The sequence below is a fragment of the Argopecten irradians genome, chromosome 14, assembly GCF_041381155.1.
Source record: "Argopecten irradians isolate NY chromosome 14, Ai_NY, whole genome shotgun sequence".
In the NCBI taxonomy this organism is placed as follows: domain Eukaryota; kingdom Metazoa; phylum Mollusca; class Bivalvia; order Pectinida; family Pectinidae; genus Argopecten; species Argopecten irradians.
The window spans coordinates 35,080,323-35,107,786 of NC_091147.1; the positions used below are offsets into that span (position 1 = coordinate 35,080,323).

Sequence of the window (27,464 nt, forward strand, 5' to 3'; positions counted from 1 at the left end):
TTCCTATATCTTACGACTACAATCTACGTGTGAATCTTGAAAATAAACAATACGACCTATATTGAGCTCAATAAGGAAAATAATATTCACTTCAGACATATAGAAAGCTACATTCTAGATAATGCATCTTTTTCATTCATTTTTCATATCTCTCAAAATTTATACCGAATGTTTGTTTTTATGATCTTTTGAATCCATTTAACTAAATAAGGAAAATAATATTGAAATAGAAATCTACGGAATGCATACTTTTCATATCCTCAAAAGTTACTGAATGGTAATTTTTGTGATTAAATTTATTGAGCTGAATAGGAAAAATCATATTCAAATATAAAACTACAGAGTATGCATCTTTTTCATATATACCTGCTATAATTTACTGAATGTGAATTTTATAATTGTTTGAATTCATTGAACTGAATAAGAAACATAATATTCAAATAGATATCTACAGAATACATTATATTTCATATCTCTCCCAAAATTTATTGAATGTTGATTTCTTGCGATTGGTTGAATTCATAGAGCTGAATGAGAAAAATAATATTCCGTTAGAAGGCACAAAATGCATATTTTTCGTATTTCTGATAATCTACGCAATGTTGATGTTTATGCTTGCTTTAGTATGTACTATTAGTTTTTGTTTATATTGATTTCACTTCAACTCAAAACACGAGTATTTATGTTTCATGCCATTGTTTATTTCAATATATTTATCTAACTATATATCATTAAATCTAGAATTATTCTTTTTATTATTTTTCGTTTACAAATAATAACATAAATAGTTTCCCGCTGTATCAGAAAATGCTGAAAATGTGCTATAGGCAGATGCCGGTGGCGTTTAATATCAAATCTTTGCTCTTGAATTTTTGTTCAAATACTACAAAATGCAGGAAAATTAAAGTAATGTTCCTTCTTATTATTATGATCAAGTTTAGGTTTCCTTATACATTTGACATTTGATATAGATGTATACATTTATAATACAGTATATTATAAGTGTGGTAATGTGATAGGGTACATTGAGCAAACAGATGGAAACATTATGCTGAATTATTGATGATATCAACGAAGTTCCTATGTACTTTAAAAAACTGCGATTATTTTTTTTCTGACAAATTTGATTTTTGCCCGACCAGTAATTCCCCCCAAAAAAAAGGTTTTCGTTAGAGCAATAAAGAAAAAGAAGGACATCTTGATATATGTAGTTTACATGAATTGCGTTGCCTTCACCTGTGTTGGCATTTAATAAACTAGCAGACGTTTATTTTTCAATATTATTTTCCTCCGAAAAAATGTTAACGAACCCTATAATTAAATTCTCAGAAAATAATTTTAAAACGGTAAATAACCCTTGTCAAAATTTAAAGCGAACAAAACTCGAGATCGGACAAATTGATAATTGTACTTGAGGAGAGAGCGTTTTTTAAAGAGCACTGATTATAAGATTTGTTGATGTACGTTAAAATACAATTATGGCAAAAAACGTGTCAGAAGTTCTCAAAGGAAGACTATTAACTATTTTAAAAAGAACACTGACAGACTCAAATCAAGCTGTGCATTTAATTTAAACTTTTTCATCCTTGAAATTTGGGGGAGGGTTATAATTCTACCATCAGATTTAATTGATTTTAATCGTGAATTCTACCTCCTACCACGATGGCAGGTCTGAGGAATATTCTAGGTCTTGGATCAAACGATAACACCCCCATTTAAACAAAGATGTAATTACCCTCAGAGGCCAAAGGTGTCCATTTTCGTCCTTCTCACATTCTGTCTATCCCGATTTGATCAGATTTAAAATTTGATCCCATAATTACCCATGCCACGAATCCTAATTAAAGATTTTTCATTTTTACTAAGTCGAGTAAAATTTAATATGTAATTTGATACAGACACATAACATACTATATACTGACAAGGGCATTGGTCAACTGAAACGTACTGACAACTTATCAACTTACAAGTAAATATGTCATATACTGAAATTGATTACAGTAAGCCAACTTTGTCGTACTATTAAGATATATTCATGCTGCACGAAATTGTTATCTTGCTTCTTTTTTGATGTATATTAATACATTAATACTATATCATATAATGTTATTTGCTTTCCCCAATTGTATAATATTTCATATACAGTTTTGATATGTTGAAAATGTACAAAATTTACATTTTATATAATATTTTCAAATTGCATTCAATTTATTATTTAAAACAAAGTGTACAAGTTGGTATATATCGTTTTCAATGCTTCAATTCCGTAAGCATTTCCAATTACAAGTTGTATAACGTTTATGCTACCATGCTGTACTCAAACGAAAATGTCCTCAATGAACTTTACTATGTATTCATTCTATAACAAATGTAGTCCCCTTTCATCAAAATGTCATTCGGTTTATTTTTATCGATATATGTATTGATTGACCGAGCCATGTTTTGACCACTCCATACCGCACATATTCTCTAAAGTAAACGCGTCAACTTAAACAATATCATGTACAGTTCGATGGAAAACTCGGTTATACAAAATGTCATTTTCGTTGGCAGTATATCAACGTAATACTAGGACGTGTACTTATATTACCAAATGAATCTACGAACAGTTTCATATTGTATTAATTCATTAAGAAATTGTGACTTTTATCGACAATGTGAAGTTTGTTGATATGTTTTTCCATACTTTGATTATCATTAATGTTGTGTTTTCCCTGCCAAATAGGATGAAATCATTAACAGATTCTTTATAGAAAGAAACTTAACGGTTTCACACAACATGGGTTGTCAGACAGGAAGAAACTGATAATTAGTTTTCACCTCAATAAATCTTTGTACAATGACGTGTAATTTATTCTTAATTTCGTTAAGGACCTTGAGACGTGGAAAATGTACCCTACCGAGTTCGGAGAAAATATATTTTGAATATCCTATTTATATCGCCTAACAACTTAATTTACATACACAAAGTATAAATCATACGGAAGAGTTGTGTCGTGACTAAGGACGTTCCTAGTTAATCAGAAAGTACAATGTATATCATAAATTAGTCTTTTACAAAATACCTTGACTAACGCCGTTCTTACAGAAAGTACAATGTATACCATAAAGTACTCTTATACAAAATGCCCTGACGTCGACGTCAATTTTAAAGTTTCCTTAGTAACGACTATCCTATTTACGCGTCCATAGTTACGACGTCAATAGTTACTCGTTTTAAGTCACGAAGGATTCGAGTAAGCAGTCTTAGTTATGAAGTTTTATGAGTCGGCATGCTTTGTTTTTACGAGACATTCTATCGAAGGATGTTCTATTGACGTAGCAAGACTATCATATTTTTCAGTATGACCGTTTCCATTGAACCTCATAGCACATCCGAATCATGAGTATCCGGAGAAAAAAACCAGCGATTTAGCGGTAGAGTGTCGCGACCAGAAACGCCTCACCACGAGATAATCACGGCCCATCTCAGTTAGTATTACCACGAGATAATCACGACCCCTTTCTTACCACTAGAACCATACCACTAGAACCATACGTGGGTTTAACAAGTCCCCGACTACTGTTACCAAGACTCTTAAACACTCGCAAACAATGGTCTTACATCACCGCTCACAGAAGTTTGTGGCCATATGACGTTGAAATGAGTTAAACTTTCGTGTTTTGTTGTATCGTGACGTCAGAATAATTTTAACATAAATTTCCTGGAAAGAATTGTTTGAATTAGAAGGTACAGGTACTTGAATGACACAAGAGTTTGAATAAAACGTTATAAATTTGTTCTTTTTCCCTTTTGGTTTTTAAATTGTTCGTTATATGTTTGAATTTTGAATGTACGGAAGCCTGACGGGAGCAGAACCAACCATATATAACGTTTATTGTTCAATAAGGTGGTGAGATTATTTACGTCAGAGGAAGCGTTGACCACAGTGACCTAGTAGTCAAGATGGTCAAAACGCTGAATACATTGAACATTGGATTGGTAGTGGCCATAGGTCGATGGTTTTCTATCTGGACTCAGTTTTAAGTATAACCAAAATAGCTCAAATTGTAAAAGAATAGACTGATATTCTCTCTATATCTGAGTCAACAGTTGTCCATATGGATAGGTTGCTAAATACTAACTGAAAGTTGGTTTTATTTTCAGGAATCTTTCTTCAAATATCAGACCCCAAATTATCAAAATAAAAAAGACGTAATTTAGTAAAAAAAATAATTAAAAAACTCAGTCTTTTCGTTAGAAAGTTCGAGAAATTTTAGACTGGAATATGTTGCATCATTTTATGACCAAATATACATATATAGTGATATGTTTGATCTATAGTACTGTAGATAAAACGCCAAGAAATAGGGACGCAAAACGTTTTCGGGAGACAAGGGTTCTTCACTTGAAATCGCGGGTGTTTGAGCTACCGTAGGTACAGGAGGTTCGGCGTGTGTGCATGTGTCTTGTACAACCGTTTCCAGCACACAATGAAAAGCATATAACCCCCTATATGCAACTGGCGATGGTAACCAAATCTTTATCAGGAGTAAATTTAAGGTTGATGAATTTAACCCGTGACCTTTATTATGTAAAGTAACAAATTTCTTATGGAAGAGTTGCAACAAAGACTCTTTCAACGTAGCGGGGACGTGTAATTTCCATAGCTTAATTATCTGGGGAGAGAAAAGGGACGGGGTGTTTCTATTACTAGACATGGCATCTTATACGCGAAAGGTTTATTAGGGATAGATTTGGCGGAGGGGCTGAGCAGGTGGGATGGAGGATGAGAGGAAAAAATATACTTCTTCGTGGATCACCTGAGGCTTGTGAACAATAACATTCTTGTTGCTTGTCACACGACAAAGAGTTTTGGAAATTTATGGTAATGAAGCTGGAATTAAATTTGCGCAAAGACATGTAATTTATGTGGTGAGAGAGGCAGCATCTTGAAAGGGATGCGGTTTTATAGGAATGATACAAACTTGCATCCTTTTGACTGTCAAGCATCACCCTAGAATTACGATCATCAGAGACTCGTTGGGACCCTAGGGATTCAGGCCTGGCCAGAGGGACAGTGGAACCTGATCGGTGGACTGACCGTATGATTACAACATAGGGCACAACACCAGTGACAACCAAGAAACGTTGCTTTCTAAACACAGACCCACCAATCCATCACCTCGGCCAAACGCGATGACAAAATGTGAATCAAATTGTCAAATATCAAATTTTACGACTTTCTGATTTAAAATGGACCTTTTTTCCTGCTCTTGACAAAACTAAAATTATGTTTTAGCTTTTAAAGAAATTGACAGGTTAGCTTGTCAATTACACAAAGACAAAAATGCATGTCCCCTGAGCACGGACAAAGGAAGTCGACCATGAAACACGTAGATTTATATCCCTATTGTTAACCATACAGTGTAATGTAACACTACTCTGGTCTACTCGATGTCCAACATGAGCTGAACACCACCAAGAGCATATGCCAGCAAGAAGATGATAAACACCAATAAAATTGTCCGAAAAATTCGACCTTCACGACAAAATAAACCAATACTTACTTTGGAAAAAGAAAAAAAACAATGCAAAAACTTAATTAATGGTTACACGTATAACGATGATAGTAAAATTTTCTGATTACTTAAGTATTAACTTGAATAGATTGTTTATGTTATTGAGATATAACACCAAAAAATTAAGTGTACTCTTAATACACCACAAAGCGGTTTATGATTTTTGTGTTAAATCTCCATAACATACAAAATCTATTCAAATTGATCTTTAGGTTTCAATTTTATATAGAAAATTTCTTCAAAATTCATTATTTATTATGAGTTTCTTTTTTATCTTAATGAAATAATGACCACGTTATATTAGCCAATCAGAAGCGACGTTACAAACGCCATTTTTCCATTATGGGCTAATAATGTGAAGTTTTAAACCAATGCAAATGCTCGTTAGCATGCAAGCAAAATTGAATTATATCTCATTTATAGTTTGAATTATAACCATGTTTTATAATGTTTCAGGATGTGTTTAAAGTCTAGCGAGGTGATGTGTTTTAGTACGTGTTTAAAATCTAGAGAGGTGATGTGTTTTAGAACGTGTTTAAAGTCTAGCGAGGTGATGTGTTTTAGAACGTGTATAAGGTCTAGCGAGGTGATGCGTTTTAGAACGTGTTTAAAGTCTAACGATGTGATGTGTTTTAGAACGTGTTTAAAGTCTAGCGAGGTGATGCGTTTTAGAACGTCTTTAAAGTCTAGCGAGGCGATGTGTTTTAGAACGTGTACAAGGTCTAGCGAGGTGATGCGTTTTAGAACGTGGTTAAAGTCTAGCGAGGTGATGTGTTTTAGAACGAGTTTAAAGTCTAGCGAGGTGATATGTTTTATGATGTGTTGAAAGTCTAGCGAGGTGATGCGTTTTAGAACGTGTTTAAAGTCTAGTGAGGTTATGTGTTTTAGAACGTGGTTAAAGTCTAGCGAGGTGATATGTTTTAGAACGTGTATAAGGTCTAGCGAGGTGATGTGTTTTAGAACGTGTATAAGGTCTAGCGAGGTGATGTGTTTTAGGACGTGTTTAAAGTCTAGCGAGGTGATGTGTTTTAGGACGTGTTTAAAGTCTAGCGAGGTGATGTGTTTTAGGACGTGTTTAAAGTCTAGCGAGGTGATGTGTTTTAGGACGTGTTTAAAGTCTAGCGAGGTGATGTGTTTTAGGACGTGTTTAAAGTCTATCGAGGTGATGTGTTTCGATTCTCCTATGTGCAATATCTGTTAATCATAGCAATACTCAATGAGAAGGCAGCAATTCCTGATAAAATCAACAAATAAAACTAACCACCAAATACAAACCATATTAAACCAGCAATCAGCCACAAGAGTGGGGATCGTTTATTTTCCATGAACGGCGAGTGAGATGATAGAATTAATTAACCCTCCCCTTAGGACAGACATAATCAGAATAGCTCTACTATTGATACATATGGACTGCTGATTTTCCTAGATAATTAAGAAGTGAATGTGTGTTTCAACATTAGTTTAGTTCCAGAGTCAAACATTCTGTAATTATACATGAATATTGGGTGAGTGGACAATTTATTAATGCTGAAATATTTTCATCCATCGATTTTTAGACATTAGTTGATGGTTGATTTGGTTTTTGTTTCCTATTTACAGCCAGGGTCGTGTAAGGACGTGCCAGGTTTGTTGGTAGAGGAAAGCAGGAGTACCTGGAGAAAAACCATCGACCAGCGGTCAGTACCTGGCAACTGCTCCGCATGAGATTCGAACTCGCGACCCAGAGGTGGAAGGCTTGTGGTAATATGTCGAGACATCTTAACCACTTAGCCACCGCGGCCCCTAGCGGGAGTAATGAGAGTAAACTGTACCATAAAAAGAAACATCCACGACCGTACAGCCCGTTGCATTTCTCAGCTTATCGAGAGTCATATGGTATACATTGTTGCTTTGATTGATTTATTTTAAGACAACTTTAGAGATGTGACGATTTTAAATAGAAATGAAGGTAGCTGTATATGTCAGGTTTTGACTCACGAAGAAAAGAAAAATATAAAAGTATATGTCTAAGTCTGGTTACCGCCTCAGTAAACTCCCTTGCAGTAGTCCACTGAGCGGAGCGCCGCATGGCAGAGAGTAGAAAACTAAGGGGAGGGAATCAGACTATCATATGAATATAATATTGCAACTGCTTTACGTCGACCCTACGTGACTAAGAGGCAGAATGTCTGACATCTTATGCAGCACCTTCATACAATATACCAGTGGGAACAAGCGGTAAAATGTTGGTCACATGATCCACTGAGCCGCTGTATCCCCGCTCACACAGATACGACATGGCATCATTTCAACAAGTGGTACTAAAGATAAAAGATTGTATAATATCTAACTGATCTAAAATCTTATCCTGTGACTATTTCTTCTTTCTAGCATCACATGTGGAAACATCACGTGTTTCACTCGTGTTTAAATGGCTTCTCGTCAAAACAATGCGCCGTTTACCACAAAACCACAAGACATTTACATGTACTATTCATAACCCACAACAAAGGTTAGTCTCGAAAAATCATCAATTCTTTTCAAAACCAAGTGGTCGTCAAATGCTTTTTTAAATTCCGTGAAGGTAGTGTTCTATAAAACGGTCGTAAACCAGAAAATAAAGACAAAACCCACGCTCCCTATTAATTAGTAATACACGGGAACATAACCCATCAATAACATTAATCGCAGTTTTTAGTGAAAATTGAAAAGAAACAAAGAAATTGATGCCATATTTATATGACCATTTTTAGACAATTGAAAGCATAGATCATGTACTGTCAGAGTTCGATGAGGATGACAAAGAAGAATAGCGGAGACGACTATAAAGGCGAAACCAAATAGGGTATCCGATCCGGCTTGTTTTAGAAGTGATACATATAATTCATTAATAGATTATATGTTTATAGATTTCATATAGCGATAAATTGTCGGAGACATGGGTATATATTTATATTTGAGAAAAATAAATTGTTCTGTAACCTTGATCCTAGTCCATCATATCGGGCACGTGCTGTCAAGTTCACGTGAGCTACAATTTATATTTACTAAAACATAAATTACTATATCGTATGCCATGTCACCCAAACCCCTTTTTCATGAGATCCTTTAAATGAAAAATAAGAATCACTTATTTACAAAATAGAAATACAGTTTGTATAAATACAGCTGCAGCCAAGCAAATAAATTTAAATATTTTCAGATGATACGAAGCTGAATATAAAGACTGGTTTTCACATGAGAAATGACACATTTATTTCTGTGATTCCGCGTTCATGCCCGAATGCTCAAACTCTCAGTTTCCGTTACAAACCTCTGTATCCTAATCTCCTCATTACACTTTCATGACTTCGGATTTAATCCGGTCCGGCCCTGAACGGATTTTAGATTTGACATACATTCCGCACCTGTGAAAATCGCACTTCTGAATATTAAAATATAGATTTCCTAATAAATATTGAAATCGCCTAATGCCCTCACAATTTGATAGGTGGATGATCTGGTTTGATGCCTTTAGAACATTAACGATTTTTTTATATTAAACTATTGCATTTTATGCATGAATCAAAAGCAACCTGTTGTTTTATATTATATTTTCACACCATTCTGATGGATTTATTTTAGTATGATTAAATCTAGTTCATTTGTATTAGCGAGAAAGAACAGAGAATCATACAAGCAATTATCAGAAATGGTAGTAAATTTTGCCTGATCTATTCAAATAACTGTACATAAAAAAATGAGCGAAAAGTGGAGCTTCTGATTAACTCATTCACCCCTGTAATTTCAAAATGGAGTGTTCCAGCCTTAGATTTGGAAGAATCTAAATGCGTCTTCAGGGGAGAATGGGTAAAAAACAGAAAATTCTGGTCCAAAGAAGGTGAAAAAGTGTGTGGTTAATACGCCGTCCTTTTACTACAGTGTAGCTATTATTGGAATGGGTGTACACATGTAATAGTGAAACTGGAGTCTTGAGAAAAAACCGTCGACCTACAAATAATACCAGCAACAACTCTACACAGCTTAACCACGTCTCTACCACATCCTAGAAAATGTGACACACTGCAATAACTATCATAGTGTGCAGCTCAAATGTAGGCTTTGATAAAGATGCGTATGGATAGTTAGTTTATTCTATAAAAATCACAAGACTGGAACGTCTTTCTAAAGCCAATTACACGCTTGAGTGATTTCAAATATTTCTAAATATCGCTACAGGAAGTGTTAATTTTTATGGCTGCATCGTCGCATGTTGCTTTTTAGCGAAAATATCTCTTGATCAAATATTTACAATAATATACAGCCTCTTGTTTTGGCAGTTTTAAGATCTCCGTTAATATGACACATGAACGTTTAAATTATAGTCCTGCAATATATTCATGGAACTTCACTTACAACTTCGTCATGTTTACTACTCTCATGGTTATTACACGAGTCTGAAAGATAGAATCCTAATCCTAATAGTATTAAAGTGCATACAAAACTAAATGGAGGCATTTTCAGGCTAATTAAGAAGCGTACTTGTTTGAATATTATCATTTGCTTTTCATAACTTCCCTTGTATATGATCATCAACCTTATCTTATAATAAGGTACCGCTTTTAAATTTTAATGCTAATTTTAACGTTCATTATGTATCAAAATATAAATATAAAGTATCGTAGCATTTATTTCATTAAAGAAAATGAAAAATGGAGAGAAATATTGTAATAATGACGTCATGACCTCTGACGCAGACGTAACAACCCATTTGATACAGCACGATAAATTATATAAGTAAACCTCCTATAGCTAGTGTTAATAAGCGGCGCTATATATATAGCAATAATTGTTACTTTCCGACACAATCAAAAGAATCTCCTAATTATCAATTGTCTGTCTGGATCAACACTCACCATCTCAATTAATTATACCGTCGTTAACGAGGCTCGCGCCGACTGTTTACACAGATTTTCATTGGTTCGATCGCGCCCGCTAATTGGCATGCGCAGATACGGATATTGATCTGATATTAACAAGCATGGTGGAGAGCGAACGTGTGAAACTATGGTGATTATTGACGATAATTTGTGGGTATCGATACATCTGAATTAGCACGTGTAAAACTTGTCGTTAATTTGAATGTAATCACTGTTGCGCATGTCACATGACAAGCATATCGCTTGCACATTGGTTCCGCTGTTTATTCACCACAATTCTGGTAGGCCAATAACACTGCTTTAAAAATTGATATTTTATTAAAACTGTAAACTTTTCGCAAATAACGGTGAGTAGATAGTTGGGTCGCATTGCGGGCCAGTATGGTAGTTAAGGTGTCTGACAGTATACAAAAGACTGTTTCTTTGCGGGTTAGGGGTTTACGCTGGTAGTGCTTTTTATCGGGGAACTCTGACTTGCCACCACAACCTGAAAACACAATATATGAATTGACGCTTCCAAAATTATTGTTCAACGTAAATTAGGCACGAAAAACTCAAATCAAATTGCCTTTATGTAAGATGAGCATAAACGTATGTTGGAAAAGTACGTTGAGCTTCCTTCTAAAACAGACAAACTTACATGATACATAAATGCATACTATATATAGCACCATGGTCAAGGGCTTATTTCCTCATTTTGAAATCATCCTACAGCCAAACACGACTATATAGACCACACAAGAAGAAATGGTCGTTTTAGCCAGGTGATCTCAATAAACAACTTTATATAATACGTATTGCTTATATTGTAAATACCATTTTGTCTACGTATAAAAGTTTTAATTTGTTGGGAACGGGCTTTATATAAGTTGTACAACTTATGCCCAATCCAATTGTACATTTGGAAATAAAATATGTTTAAATCAATAAACATGTCAAATTATGCTGTAATTGACTATTTGGGGTGAGAAAGAGGTTTTGCTAAGCAGATGGTCTTTATACAAAGTTGATCGCGAAGGTAATTTTGACTAATTAGTTTGCCATATATCGCTTATAGAAATGAAGACGCTTGCTTCTGTGGAACAGCCGGACCATATCAATTTTATCTAAATGATGTCTCTAATGTAAAACTTTAATTTTCGAAAATTGTGTAAGTCTCTTAGCAGATATTCTATCGTTGTTCTTAGCTTTCGTCGACAAATTTTTTCAAACGGAAAAAAGTTCATGAAACAAAGAAAGATATGTCCTACTAACATAACAAAAGACTACAGGTAAATGACAAAACAAACAGATAATGGTGTAAGATAATATGTAAAAAAGATGCACGATAAAACATTAAAAAGATCTTAGATAAAACGAATGCCTCTAAAAATGTTGACGTTCGTCTTCCCCCGAAATCTCTGAAATTCTGCTTGGATGTTTACCATACAGCTGGGAAAGTGATATTATAATTATATTCGATAGCCAAAATTATTCAGCATCAAAGAAATGCTTTAAAAACCGTTGGCCATATTTCTCAAGGTTTACAACATCAAAACTTAGCATCATGGATCATAACAAAATGTTCTTCCAGAGAATTTTTTAAAACAGACGAACGATGACATGGAACTATAACCTATGGTGGGTTTTAGCGCACAAAAGGAAGTCTCAAATTCTATATGAACAATAAGGGCATAAAACAAAAGTAATAGATATTTAGGCACCTCAAGTTCTTTGTGTGAACGCGGAGACTTTTTAGATAATAGTACAATGTAATGTCAGCGACAAAACAAAAGAAAAGGGGAACCCTTCTTTATTGTAAAATTCAATCATAAAAAAATCTATGGTGTGTCGGAAATCTTAAGATCGCTAACTGCAGCAAGACAAACAATTTAAGAGTATCTCTAATGGGTGGTTTGCATAAAAATCCAAATCTACGGCCACAAGAGAGTAAATTCTTTGTTATGAAGTCAGTTTGTCTTGAGACATTCGATAGCAAATTTCACATCAAACGAATATCTTAACATCCTTTCATTTTTTGCTGTTGCAAAATGATTTTCCTTTGTTGAAATTTTAGAAAATTTAGCGAGATAAAGGAGGTGAGACTGTGGCAAGGCCTACATCAAAGACATAGCAAGACTCCGGTTATGTCTGTCCGGGTGGCGTTATTCCACCAAGCACGCGTTGAACATCCCAGCACCTGCTTGGGTTGCTTCTATCTTGTTTTCATCATGTGGGCATAGAATTATAAACACGGAGCGACTAAACTAACGATCTATCGCTCATTTCATCGTCGTTATCATCATCGTCATCGCGTTTTTATCGCGACGTAACTTTGCCCAGTCATTGAAGGTTGGCTCTGTTAACATGGCGATTACATAAGGATTTCGCTCCAGCTCTCATCACACAAATCGATCTTTATGTTATCAATGAAACTCTCGGCAGAAAGAAAAGGCAAGATATTAATTTACATATTCTGCGATAAAATGTTTGAAATTTAAAACAGTTGCTTGAATTCATGAATTCTAATGCATTTATTACGAGCATACCCTGAGCGAGCACACAATAGACTCGTTTGATAGCAGCATAAAACACGTCTGAAACAATACCAGTTTTCACTGGGGATGTTGTTATAAAACTCTACTTTTCTAAAGATTTTTTGTTTTGGTGTCAGGAATGTCATCATTAAGCAACAAAACATACTACAAAATGCAACAGTTTGTCAAGAAAAACCTGACGTTAGTTTTTCAATTTCATATTTCTTTATTATTCAAATAGGTGGTTGAATAAAACTTTAATATCAAAATGAAAAAAAAATGTTTGTCAGAAGCAAATCATTTTAACAATAAAACTATATCTTCATATTTATTACCATTTTTTTCAATTTCATACCAATGCATAAAAAGAAATGTTTTATGAATGGGACCTTGAGTATTGAAAAATGTGAAGTCCTCCTAAAACAAAGCATACAGATTTTTTTTCTATTTCAACTATTATATTGATCAACATTGATGCGTTTTTTCTCTCTGCCAACCGTCAAGTAACTTCATATGAACAGAAATGTTCATATCCGGTTGATATGCAGTAGGTGCATTTCCCCACATTTCGAAAAAAGAGGTTTTGAATACATTTATACTAAATCAAAATTAACTGTGCATCAATTGAAGACTTTATTTTGTTCACCATAATGCACCATAATGCACGATACGTTAGTTACTACAAATCATTAAGTATCATGTTGTGTTTTGCACTAACTTGTGAGGAGATTAAAGCGTAATTAAAATCTAAAACGGTTATTTCTATGTAATAGCATTCCTACAGATCATCATCCTACGAGATTCTAGGGGTTACTGTCACTGTAGTTATATCCACCCCAGGACATTTCATGACAAAATTGAATGCCTTGAAGGAGAAAAAATACCCAATGAAAATCATTTTCAGTCAACTAGAGTTCGTAAATAATAATACGTTTGTTTTATCACTTTTAAGTACACAAATTAAATATTCGTGGATATGAAATATTTTGGAGTAACACGGATACCATTTTCAATGTTACAATGCAAAATTTTGTAATTGATTGTTTGTGGCTGCCAACGTGGGATAGTGCGCTAATTATTCTTTCCACCTGGTTTCTTGTTTTCAATAGATTCTACGTCACTTTTGTTCTCCACGTATTACCATAACGACATAATTTGTTTCAGTCTTTTTAAGTTAAGTAATTAAAACACAATTTTGAGTCTAACGTTATACCTATATTATTCCTTAATGAACATGAATGAAACAGATTATTGGGCGGCTTAATTTTCGACACATATCTAACCAACACTTTCAAATCATTTGTCTTTTCTTTCATCCTTTTGACATGTTTAGGTATTTCATCTATTTCAATTTAAAGAACTATTTTCCATATCAGTTACATTGGTTCCTAGCATCGCCATCAACGACGAATTTCATACAATGTAAGATATGTTGTCGCGTCAACTATTGTTAATTACATTTTGCGCGATTATTGCTAAGAAAATGAACATTTAAGGACGTTTTGTCCTCACTTCTAGAAAACGGATCGCAAAAAATGATATGAAAACACTTTTCTGTCAATGGCAAACCAAGCATGTAAAACTCGTATGGATATCCTATTTTACATATAAAACAGACAATATTTCCTTATTATTTATTGTGATTAAAATTATATTGTAATAAGATTTATAATTTTTGCCTTTAATAACGGTGATCCTGGAATTTATTTGTTGAGTTATTGTGTCTTTTATATAAGATTCGTCTCCACTTTATCGTCACATTTAATTATTAGCGACCTTTCAGACTCAAACACACAATTTGAGATAAAAATCATAGTGTTATAGCGATAAAAATCAACGTAACATCAGATAACGGAAATATCCTAACAGGAAATATCAACGATCTGTAAGAAAACATAGAACGGGTTTCATACAATCACTATACCCGTTATTTATATTAATTCACCAAACGGTAATAACCTCGTAAGCAGAGAATTAACATGATAGACTGAGAATAAAAGAAGAAACCCGTTATAACACCCTTGATTAACCCTGGACATTATGTATATAATTAGAAAGAACACCTAGAAATATACCATCGATGTCCATCTTAAGGAAGTTTTACATCTGCTTCCCTGATCACTGATATTGTCATATATGGATATAGCCGAAGAACACATGGTCGAATTCAAAATCTGTCATAGATATTATTATCTAGCAGTGTCGACTCGTTTCTCTTCTTTAAAACTCTTATCACCTTTGATGTCACTTTAATTCTTTGGGATAGATATCGATTTCCTGTTTTATATTCTATTAACAAATGAAATAATTAATGAACATTGCGATTTTGGGTTGTCGCAGAAAGTCTGACCACCAGGAAGAAAACGACCGAACAACCAAGTAATAAACACCTCAAAGTAAAGACGCTTTTCCTTCTGTAACTTTTAAAAGGAATATCATGGTATATTTAAAAAAAATCCACATGTATATTTCTTCCCAATTTAGTTGCCATTTAATCTTATACACGTTCTCTCCTTAACTTGTGAATGATATATCACGGTATATTTTTAAGGATATATATATGTTGTGTTTATTCTTCTCAATGTTGTTGGCATTTCAGCCAAAAGAATCATTATTTTTACAAGTACAGATGCATGTAGTTTCGTTAAGATTATACACATTTGCAACACCCCATAACTGCAGGGTAAAGTACAGGCAATACTGAGAATCGAAGTTACATGTACAAAAATTGTATACGTATCTGTTTCTCTAGCATTGCATGACAGGATCACATAATACATGCGAGCAACAATTGTAGAAAAAAAATATGGATTTTCTAATAGCTGATATGATCACATATACATGGTTAGGGAGTAGATATTCCCCGACAGCTAATCAATGAACGAGTTATATTTAGGGAAAGAAATCTAATATACGTGTTAAGAACAATCCCTTCGCCAGATAGGTAATCTAGAGCTCTCATATTTCACGAAAACCTTATTTTTGCATTTTGGTAAATGAGAAATAAATCACATGTTAAAATGATACATTGCAACATATGTGCACCACGTAAAGACAAGCTAAATTTTCTTTCTGGAAGTTAGTATCCAAAGGAAAAAAACCATAATAATAATATTGTCTCTATATGAATTCTACTTTCATGTATATAAAAACACTAAAGAAATTGTGAACATTTACTAGGATTACTAATTACATTATTTGTCCTTATCAACGCTATTCATTAAAGTTATTAATATATTATTATTATGTGGCAAATGCTGTATACCTTTATCGAACACTAACGCCTGTATATAATATTATAGATTCGGTTTCTCTGTACATATTATTATAAAAAGACAAGTAAATGAATTTCAATTCGAATTATCAATTTATCAATAAAATCGTTGATGCCCGTATTATCTATTTCCGCATTTGAAAAAAATACTAATGAAAATCTATTTTATTATAGTAAAAGTATACAATTTTGTATTTTAGCATTTTAAAGTATTTTTCGTGTGTGTTGAAGTGCATTCATTATTTTTTAGTGTTATTTGAATGACAATAATTGTGAATACGAGGCTTTATCGTTGAGCTAATAAGATTATTGTTAACAATAACTGTCCAGTACATTATCACTGGCTTTTGATTGTGTTATTGAATGAGTGAAGGTGTTATATATGTTATGATTCAATTTGTAAACAAAAAACGTAAGCATATTGATAATGTTCCGGTGAAAACAATTACATAGTAGCAATTAATTTCAATAATGTCTTGAATTCAATCGTTTAATTTCATTTAAATTTTTACACACTATTATCACTAAATCGAGGAAACATTAGACAGAATAAATTGACATGTATTGATATAATAAGACAGTGATTTGTCCTGAAATATAGTTTATTAACCAAAGGGCAGGATAAACATTGCAATTATGTTAATTTAGTCTGAATAGGGAAGGCAGTCTTTATATAAAACTCACATATGACAACGTATTTAAGATGCGAGTTTAATTTTTTAAATAGACACCATAAAGCAAGTCTTGATTTTTAACAGCCTGATGGGATTTGATACGATTTTAAAGAGGATCGATATGTATGTTCATCAAAAGAAACATGTCTTTGTAAAAAACCGAGACATTAAGATGTGGAATTTCTCTAGGCACACGTGTTGTAGGGTATATTATTTATTTGATAAAGATATAAAATTATATCAATTGGATTTTACATCTGTACCGGAATTACTGAGGAGAAAATGATGTTTGCCAACACAGAATATATCTCACTTTTTATTTGGAAAATACATAAAGAGACGTTTTTATAAGGTAAAGTCGTGGTGTGATTCTTATGGGAATTCGCTGCATGAGCTAGAGTCTTGCCATGTCAGAGGAAAGGATAGCTCGGTATCATGGAGGGATCAAAGCCAACTGAATAGCTTGTCATCAGAAACAACCAGGAGGGGGCCGGTATTCCTATTATGGGGAACCTTGAAGACAGTGGTAACATCGAAGACGATACCTACATGCATATCACTATTCTACCAGTGTTCGCCGCACCTGTGTAAGGCTACCGGATCTCTCATCCAGTAAATGAGTGTTAATTATAATTATAATCTCTTTTCGCTTCACATTTATTTCTGTTCCTCAAGTTTTAACGTGAAATCCATGATGGATTACTTGATTTATGATCACACGTCCTTCAAAGCATAGTGTTTACTAGAATTGATCCTGATCTTGTCAGTTTGATTTAATGATTGATTGATTGATGGATGGATCCTAATGACCTTGACCCTAAGACACTAACTGTATAGTTGTTAAATTTCGCGGGTGCAAAATCTCGCGATTTACCGCTTGGAACTTATTCGCGGTTTTTTTCGCAAATTATTACAGTAGCATTTGAAAGCGTCATTCTTACCACAGACGCCAATGCGTCTAACCAGGATTTTGATAAATTTTGTCAGGTATTAAATTTTGCGAATTTGGATAGCCCGCGAATATTAGCAATTTTTGAGTATGATCACCCGACCTTCTACTACCTTATGTTTACTTGTATATTCATGACGTGTTCACGTGATCAATTCTGATCACCGCCAATCAATTTCATTTTCGTACTGTAATCACTGAAATGAGCATTAGGTCACAATAAATGTGTCAGACATAGGTATTAATTAATGAACTGTTGTATTTTGTTTTTGTCTTTCTTAATTATACATTTATAAACGTAAACACTTTACTCGCTAATCAATTTCATTTTTGAAACAGAATCTCACTTGTTAATTTTACTGTCGTTATCTTTATTTAAAAAATGAATATATCCAAATATAACTTTTTGTTAACCCTGAAACATCCAGAGTATCCAGACATGTACATAACATCGTATATTGGTACATTTGAACTTATAAAGCAGGCCATGAATAAAGATTTTTGCAGCACAAAAAGTTTTGGGTCCTTTCCTTACATTGTATATTGTACTTTAAAATGAAAAGCATTTCTCAGAAAATTTACTTTTTGCAGCACACAAAGTTTTGGGTCATTTCCTTACATTGCATATTCTATTCTGGTATTAAAAGCATTTCTCAGATAATTTACATTGTTCACAATGTAATCAAAATGATTACATTAATTAAAACAAATTAGTAACTGGAAACACTGTCATCGTAATATGTACTTAAAGTAAACACACTACATGTTTTTGTTAATTGAGTAAAAAACAATATTTGTAATATAAATTGATATATGCATTATGTAGGTATCTATAACATAATTGTAAACACATGTATATGTAGTATTATCTGTAGTATAAATGTATACAAATATATATTTTATGTATGCATATGTTATATATACATGTATACAAATAAATATTTTATGTAATATGTATCTGTAATATAAATATACATAAAGATATATTTTGTGCATGTATCTGTAATATAAATATATATAAATATATATTTTTGTATGGATCCGAAACTTTTAAACAATTTTTGAATTAAGTTATATATATTTATTTCGATACCAAACATGTTGTATACCGCTATACCAACATCATTTTCAATTTTCCATAATCGTATAACATTTAGTACACTATGATATTACTAGACATAAAGCAATATGTGTTAATCTATTATACATATCAAATTTAACTGTACATAAAGTCTGCGTAACCTTATTCTGCATGTGCAACTCGTAATGCTCATTATATATATATATATATATAATTATAACGTTAGTCTTATGCATACCATTCTGCATAATGATTTTATTTTATATTAATATTCATGCAATAGTTTTACCACATCTTGATAACAGGATTCATCACTGATAGTACACGCAATGTTCAAATGTTTTGGAAATCTATTTTACTGTCAACTATTATATTTGTCCAATCTTAAACTAACTGCTATAAGTCTATAATTGTTTTATATTATGTATACTACATTATCTGAATTTATAAACAGTTTTATGTTTAGAAAGGATAATGACAAAAATGTTAAATATGATTATGTTTTGCAAAATTATTTAAGGATTAACTTGAATAGATTTTTTATGTTATGGAGATATAACATAAAAATCTGAGTGTACTCTAAATAAACCACGAAGCGTTTTATGATGAGAGTACACACAGATTTGTGTATCATATCTCCATAACATAGAAAAATCTATTCAAATCAATCCTTAAAACTCAATTTACAAAAGATAATCTCTTCAATATTCAAAATTCATTTTGGGACTCTTTTGTCTATGAAATCATTACGCTTCAGCCAATCAGAAGCAACGTTACAAACGGCGACGCCATTTTTTACTTTATGGGCTGATAAAGTAATATTTTAAGCCAATAAAAATGTTCGTAACAAGCAAAATTGAATTATTTGTTTATGGAATCGAGTATTACTTATTAAATAGGTATGCAATTAACAGTACATGTATATTAATAAGTTTACACAAATGTATAGAAAATACATGCTTGTTTGCATGGAATAAGTAATGAGAATGAAAATTTTGCATAAGTATAACAAAAGAATATTTGTTTAAAATAAATAGGAAATTACAAATGAGAAAATGGGAATTCTCGAATGATACATTTAAGCTATGCTGTCGACAAGCTCTTTTGTTTACTGATTATATGAACAAACAAAATACACAAGACAGGATATGATGATATTCGACACTGACACTTATTTCTTAGTTGTTGTTTTGGAATCTGATAATAATCTTTAACATGGGAATTTGTTCTCCGATTTAAGCTAGCTTCCTTGTGTGTGTTGACAATTATTGTATAATGTTAAATGTTACCTTGGAAGAATATACCTATAGAATTTTAAGACATAAACACAGAACTTGCCTCCTCGTAATTTGATCGAAAACTCGACAAGACAGGACGAAACTCGCTGGATATCAATATATACAGTTAGGTGGAAGGAAGGTTACCCGATATATACGGCCGTCAAATGATAAACTACACACTGTTGTATTCTGTGAATTTATTAACGGTTTTTGTTCGTTAAAAAATATAAATATAGTCAGTGTCTGTAAAATGTTTGGTCTAGTGACAATTAATCAAAAGAAAACAAGCGTCAAAATCCAAGGACAACTTACCCAAAGATCGGTGACGTCAGTATCACAAACGACTTCGTAATGACCTGAAACGATAGCAAGAATAAATCACATAAGTTAGGAATAAATAAAATTAGCATGTGTTAACAAAAATGGATTTTTTTATCATTTTTCTCCGTATATTATTGATTCATATTTCACACATGATGAATATCATCCAAAGATAAGATTCCTGGATGTCCTTTTCGTTGAATAATAAATATACCATCGATTAAAGCTGAAGGACAACCAGGACATTTGAATTTTGGTTTTGTAGGTCACATAAACTTGAACGTACATTAATAACATTGGATTCACAGTAAAACACACAACCTCGAAAAGGAAATTTGCGGCAACACTTTCCTGAGAAATTGTAGACGCGAAATAGATAAATGATTTTGGCCATGACCATATGGAAATGTCTGGGAAAGTTTATTCTTGCAAATTCAACAATAGTTCCCGTATGACAATTGATTAACGGACAATGTTTCGATGTTTTGTAACCTGTTGATTATTGATGCTGTTGTGTCAGTGTGCGAATGCTGTGTGTATATTTGAATTCAGAATTGAACTTGAACAGGCATCTGTTCATAAATCGTTTTCTGAATTTTAGCTTTTAAATCATATATTTCAAGTATTTCAATATAAACTCTCTTGTATCTTACCATGACTTAAAAATAGTGTTATCCATGTTTTTCCTCAATTATTTAATATTCAATTTTCAAAAATTTCAAAAAAATTCTATTTACAAGTAATATAGAAATTTCTAATATTCATTGCAGGTGGATGTATCCATCCTTTAAAGTTTTTCAAAACTCTTTATTTATTCGAGTTTTCTTTTTATTTTGTCATCTTCATACACGAAGGGTTGGTCTAAGCATCACATAAATACCTGAATGGCAAAACTATATTACATGTATTATTATATTTTAAAATCCATAGAAATAAGATGCCTCTATGTAAAGTAACACATTATGAAGTCATATTTTCCCCTGCCTAATGAAGATAATATACTACAATAAAATAAATTTTACGATTAAAAGATTTATATTGTAGATCCCATTAACACTATCATTTGCTGACAATACAACGAGTTATTTGTGTGGAGGTGATGAAACCTTCATTGACTGACAATACCTGCCTCTAAAGCTTCAACACAATCAAGTCTTTAGGGCGCTTGTAAACTATCTTGTGTTAGAAACTCTTAACATTCTCTCGCCCATAGAAAAGCTAACCCCTTCTCCGCCTCTAATACCTAACTCTTAGTTACAGCGTCAAAGTTGGCTGTCACCGCTAGCTTATCAGATATACAGCATGCGTTTTTACAATGAAAGTACGATGTTGTCAAAGTGTTTTGAACAATGAGCAAGATACCGGAAACCGGCCATATTGTTTGTGCCATTGTTGGCAAAATAATACTCTCGCGCAGACGGGATAACATTCTATTCTCCGGAACCAACAGCATGATGATCCGGATCGCTAAATAACAACTATAACACCTAACAATGGTGATTTAAGAAAGTTGTTGTAAACATTGCCACCAACAAAACATATACATGAACCGTAAAATGTGTTTTCTTTAGCCAGTAAAAGTAGATATGTAAAGAATATATACCAACAAAAAACTTTTTTATTCTGTGTGTATATAAAACAGCCATAACAGAGAGTTGGCCTCGAATGGCATTGTATTGTATCCATTTCTATAACGAGACGTTTAATGAGTTTAAATTATGTAAAGCGATACTTTAAGATGTATTGAGCTTCTGTTGTGATAAAGGCGGTTTAAGGGAGTCTCTTTCAAAATGAATTCTTGAAGTCTACATTGTATGTATATATGATATTTGGATAAACTTGTAAGGAGTACTTTTCCGATGCACTAAACCCCTTTCATAGATAATATCTTTTATATATAATATCTATTCAATATATGTAACTATTTTGACCTTTGATATGTCAGATTGTATACAGTTATATATTGGAAGATAATTAGATGTAATGTACACTGTATAAATACTCCTTATACTGTGCACGTCTCTAATACATATACCATTAGGATCGTACCGTTATTTCTATATCTATGTGTACATATAAAATTCCTATGCCGGGGACAAAGAGATTTCAAGGAATATCTACAGCAGTGCAAAATTACATGATAGTAATAGCACTGTTATCTACAAAAGATCCAAAGCAAATTTTAGTTTATTTGTTAAAAAACTTTTATAATTGTATCCAAAACTCCATTACAAAATATTTGTTATTTGTTTTAAAATTGGAGTGTTTGACAAAAATAATAATAACAAAAAATAAATAAAGCAAAACATACCGATTCAAATAAAATTTCAGCTCTTAAACATACAATGCTAGTAAAATATAAACTCATAAAAATATATTGCCTTTGAATTATTAGAAAGTTTAAGATAGAAATCATTGTAATTAATTCCTTTGCTTAAAGTGCAATAACTAATGATTTATTTATGTTCATTTTCAACTATTACAATTTGCACAAAATAATATCGTTATAATATTAATTACGAGGTTAAACGAATAATCTCCATAAGTTCAATATAGTTATATTGGAATGCAACAAAAGATTTCCAAAATAATTAATGTCGCAGCAGATATCAATTTCAATGATATCATTCTAACATCGAATTGTAATTCATTTTTAATAATCATATCATTATGCGTTTACCTTTACTAGACATTTAATTAATGTCCTCATAATATTTTATACTACTCATTAACATCCAATGAAAGAAAATAAGAAACATCAGTCCGTAGCATAAGAAGATAAACGGCTAGAGATTTAACTGAAGGTATGGAATCAAGGGTACAGTTTTTATTTCTATGTTTAAGAAACATAGCAATTCTTCAAATACAGCTACTTTCATTTAATTTTCTGATTCACAGAATCTTTTCATGGAATATTGCTTGGATTTACAACGCATAAAAAGGAAGTGGAAGATTAAACCGAATTCTTTAATGCTGAAATAATTGACTTTGATTTTTTAATAAAAGAAGCAAAAACCACATTTTCGTCTGTCTTTTGTTCTGCTGTAGCGACTGTGAGAGTAATTTTATTAAAAATCTCGTATTTGCACAGCTTGTTTAGCTGGAGAGAGAAATCTAGCTACAAACAGGCAAGCTAATGAAGCGGACCATCGCATCTAATCGTAAACAGAATATACAAAAAAGCATGCCTCTGTGAACATTGCTTTTTAGCAGATAAAAACATGTCTTAATCCTGACGCGGATCGCGCCCTATGTGATGACGAACGTAAAACGAAACTTTCCCCATGCATCGGTTGCCTTCAATCTCAAGCCCGATTTATTCCATAGAAGTTACCAAAAATTTTGGTGCGTTCCTTCAATACATTTGCCTTACTTGATTTCATTAAACTCTTGAGTTTTTGCAATAACAAGATTAATATATCGCGCGGTTTGAGTACGATCTCGGCCGAGGATATTATCCATTCTGTTCAACTCTGTTCACACTATCAATATTCTTAATCTGGATGCGTAATCCAGTTAGGTCCCACATAAATGTAATTCTGGGCTAAGGAGAGGATTGTACAGAAACAACTCTAGATTAGGGAAATATGGGGTTAAATTAGAACAAGCCTTTTGTGAATGCGGTATGAACTTCAAGCTAACGCCGCCAGTAAGAATAATGGATATAAAGACACGGGAGTTCGATTCTCAAATACAAGGAAGCATGAGACAATCGTTAGAGTTTCATTTCTAGCTGAGGTAATTGAAAGTTAGTGATTTTTATTAGCCCCTGTTCTAATTAGACGGATACCGAATCTTCACGTGTAATTACAGACTAATTATTAGCAGGTCGATTTCAAATAGGATTTTTTTCAGTTTGATATATTTTTAGTTCCTACATTTCTCTGTACTGCACGACTATCACCCAGACATTATAGTAAGTATGTACATTTATGAAAATAGTTCAATAGAAATAATTCTTCTATTTTAATATATCAACATGGTGTAATAAACATAATAAATATTATAAGTTTTATCTGGTAGAAATTGTTTTAAATACTTTTTGACTTGCCTTATAATTATCATATACACTACCAATTGATATTTTGCTAATCTTTTGGTTGGAACATAATCTTTAATATATTTTTACCAACATAAAATAATTTCCCTAATACAGTTAGGTCATTTTCCTAAGAATACACACTCTACATTAAAAGAAAAAAAATAATTGAAGTAGACATAGAAAATATGTCTTTTTGTTTTATTTTGTTGATATCACTGTTAAGCTTGAAAATAAAAATAAATAAAAATAAAATAAATGTAGCATTTTGATCTTTTCCTTATAGCATTAAGATCACGTTAACACAACTAAATAAAATAAATTAAAATAATAATTAAAAAAATAAACAACAACAACGGTACATGTATATATGCAATATTATCAAAACTAGTCTACCTAAATCATAGTCTAAATCGATATTTGTTTACTGAAACAAAGACAAGAATATACAGAATGCGTGCAGACAATATATACATGTAATTATTTTTCAGACAAAGGACGCACATTCTTTACCGAAAACATGTTGTTCAGCTGAACAATAATCACCAACAAATAAACAAAACAATATCATATTGCTAACGTGACCTACAGCAGGAGATTTAAAAATCTATACAAAGTCCAAGTCTGCAAATACGCAGAAGTAAGGGCTTATAATGATTCTTTTAAACAAAGAAGCTATCCAATTCTAAAGACCCATAAAGAACAATGACAAAAACTCGAATTTTAGATCTGACATTATGTCAGCGGCAGGTAGTATGCTTCCCTCTTTTAAATGCTATTTAAATGTGCATATTTTACAGAGTAGGTATAAAAACGGATCTGAGGTAAATGTATATAAATTAAGTCGTTCAGATACATTAGCTACATATGGGACGTTTTATGGGTTTATGAGAGATACGATAGCTTCAATAGAAGGAAGAAGGCAGAGTAGGGAATGTGGCTTGGAAAGAATGGAAAACTGAAGTGTTAAAGGGAGAAACAAAGGAAGATAAGGGAAGAAAAAAGTGGGAAAAGAGATAAAATGGTGTAAGGGAAAGAAAAGGTGGGAAAATGGAAGGAAAATGCGTGGAAAGGGAATATCAGAGTGAGATTAAAAAGGGAAAAGTTGGATAAGGGAAGGAAAAAGTGGGGTAAGGGAGGGGAAAAGAAAAAGGGATTCAAAATGGATGGAAGGAGAATAGGAACATAATGGAGAATAAAGCAAAGACAGAAGAACTAAGTAGAAGTAAAGAGGATAAGAGAGGAAGAACTGTGAAATTGAGCTAATAAAAGGAGAAATGAGGGAGAGTATAGAGGGAAAACAGGGAGCATGGAGTGTTAAAGAGAAAAGGGGAGAGATAAGAATAGTGATGGTAATATAGAAATATGAGTGAGTGTGATTACCGAAAAAAGGGATTTAGATGTTACAAAAGAAAGGGTGTAAGATAGTAACAGAAATATTTCAGGCAGAACAGGAGGTAAAAGACGGATGAAAAGGATAGCGGAGGAGGAAGAGGAAAGGCTTCAGAGTATAACAATAGTAGGAGGAAGGGAGGAAGGAACTGGAGATTTTCAGGGTAAAATGTAGGAAGGGTGTGAGGGAAGAACTTCAGAGTATAATAAGAGTAGGATGAAGGAAGGAGCTTTAAGGTAGAATAAGAGGAGTTGAAAGGAAAGAATTCAAAATAGAAAAAGAGGAGAAATGAGAGATTCAGAGTAGAACAAGTGTAGGAGGAAGGATAGAAAATGTAAAGTACACGAGGAAGGAGAAAAAATCTGTGGGAAATAATTGTTTCTAATTAGTGAACCGAAATGGCTGAGATTGAGTCTAGATATGTAGACTACAGCGACACACGATGATACGATCACTATTAAATCCTTTCACGACTAAATTCTGTCACAACGCGCTATCACCTACTCATCTCCTGCCGGTTAGGTTACTGGTAGATCGTTATCAGCCTCTCTAACCGTCAGCCTTGAACGCTGGCCAAAACTACTCACATACCAGCAAATTATACCCGGCCTTACAACCGGGTAGGATCCCACACACGTCTGGTTTTGTACACAGGGTAGTTTTCGATCTCCGTATAACTACCAATAGCTGTGGTATTGTGCCTGGGTACGTTAACAAACAGGTAAATATGCCTGCTGGTAGGATTGTTGTTCTTAACGTTTTATGGTTAAAACGTTGATCAAGATTAAGTAAATAACATCCTTATAAACTCAAACTAGAACATGCCTTACAATATTATGATATGACCGTTTCTTGAAGATATGCATATCAGTATTATTCAACCTAATTTTATCATTCTATACATTCAATTATTTCCATGGGAGTCTGCGATTCTGCCAGTTTCGCCAAAAACTAGCCAGTGAAACTTTCTCTGCTTCAAATTGATGGTCATTGATTCTAGTTCTTTGGGTATTCTCACATTAAATAAAAAAAAAAACAAATGAAACCAGACATTCAGGAAGTGAGTCCGTCCTACTTGATTTTAAACACCGGCAATATTATAAATCCACTTACACTGTAGCGGTTAAGTGGTTCAGGGGAATTAAATCCTACCGTTCTATAATAACACATTAAATAAAATAACCCAATTGTGGTTCAAAATTTGACTTAACAACATCTTCAGATACGTTTGAGACATCTTATTTACAAAAGATCGAGAATTATCAGACGTAGACAGAGGAAACACCACGGATGCGTCTGGTCGAATAACAATAACTGATTAGACTATTGAGATGACTCTGGGCGAATGTCATACTCTCCGTATACCATTCATAGAGCAATGGTAAAAAACGAAAAGTCATGTACTGAAATTCATTTTTTGGCGTGCGATTTATTTTGCGAATTTCGCTATCAAGGAAAATTTGCAAAAGCTTATCTC

General features: G+C 32.9%; 1 long non-coding RNA gene across 1 annotated transcript in view; it reads right to left on the reverse strand.

Moving 5' to 3' along the window:
- Positions 1-27,464, reverse strand: part of LOC138308223 (uncharacterized) — a 105,729-nt gene that overhangs the window by 11,680 nt on the left and 66,585 nt on the right. Inside the window, exon 2 of the long non-coding RNA XR_011206093.1 lies at positions 20,547-20,590. This is a non-coding gene — a long non-coding RNA (uncharacterized lncRNA). The remainder of the gene's footprint in view (positions 1-20,546; positions 20,591-27,464) is intronic.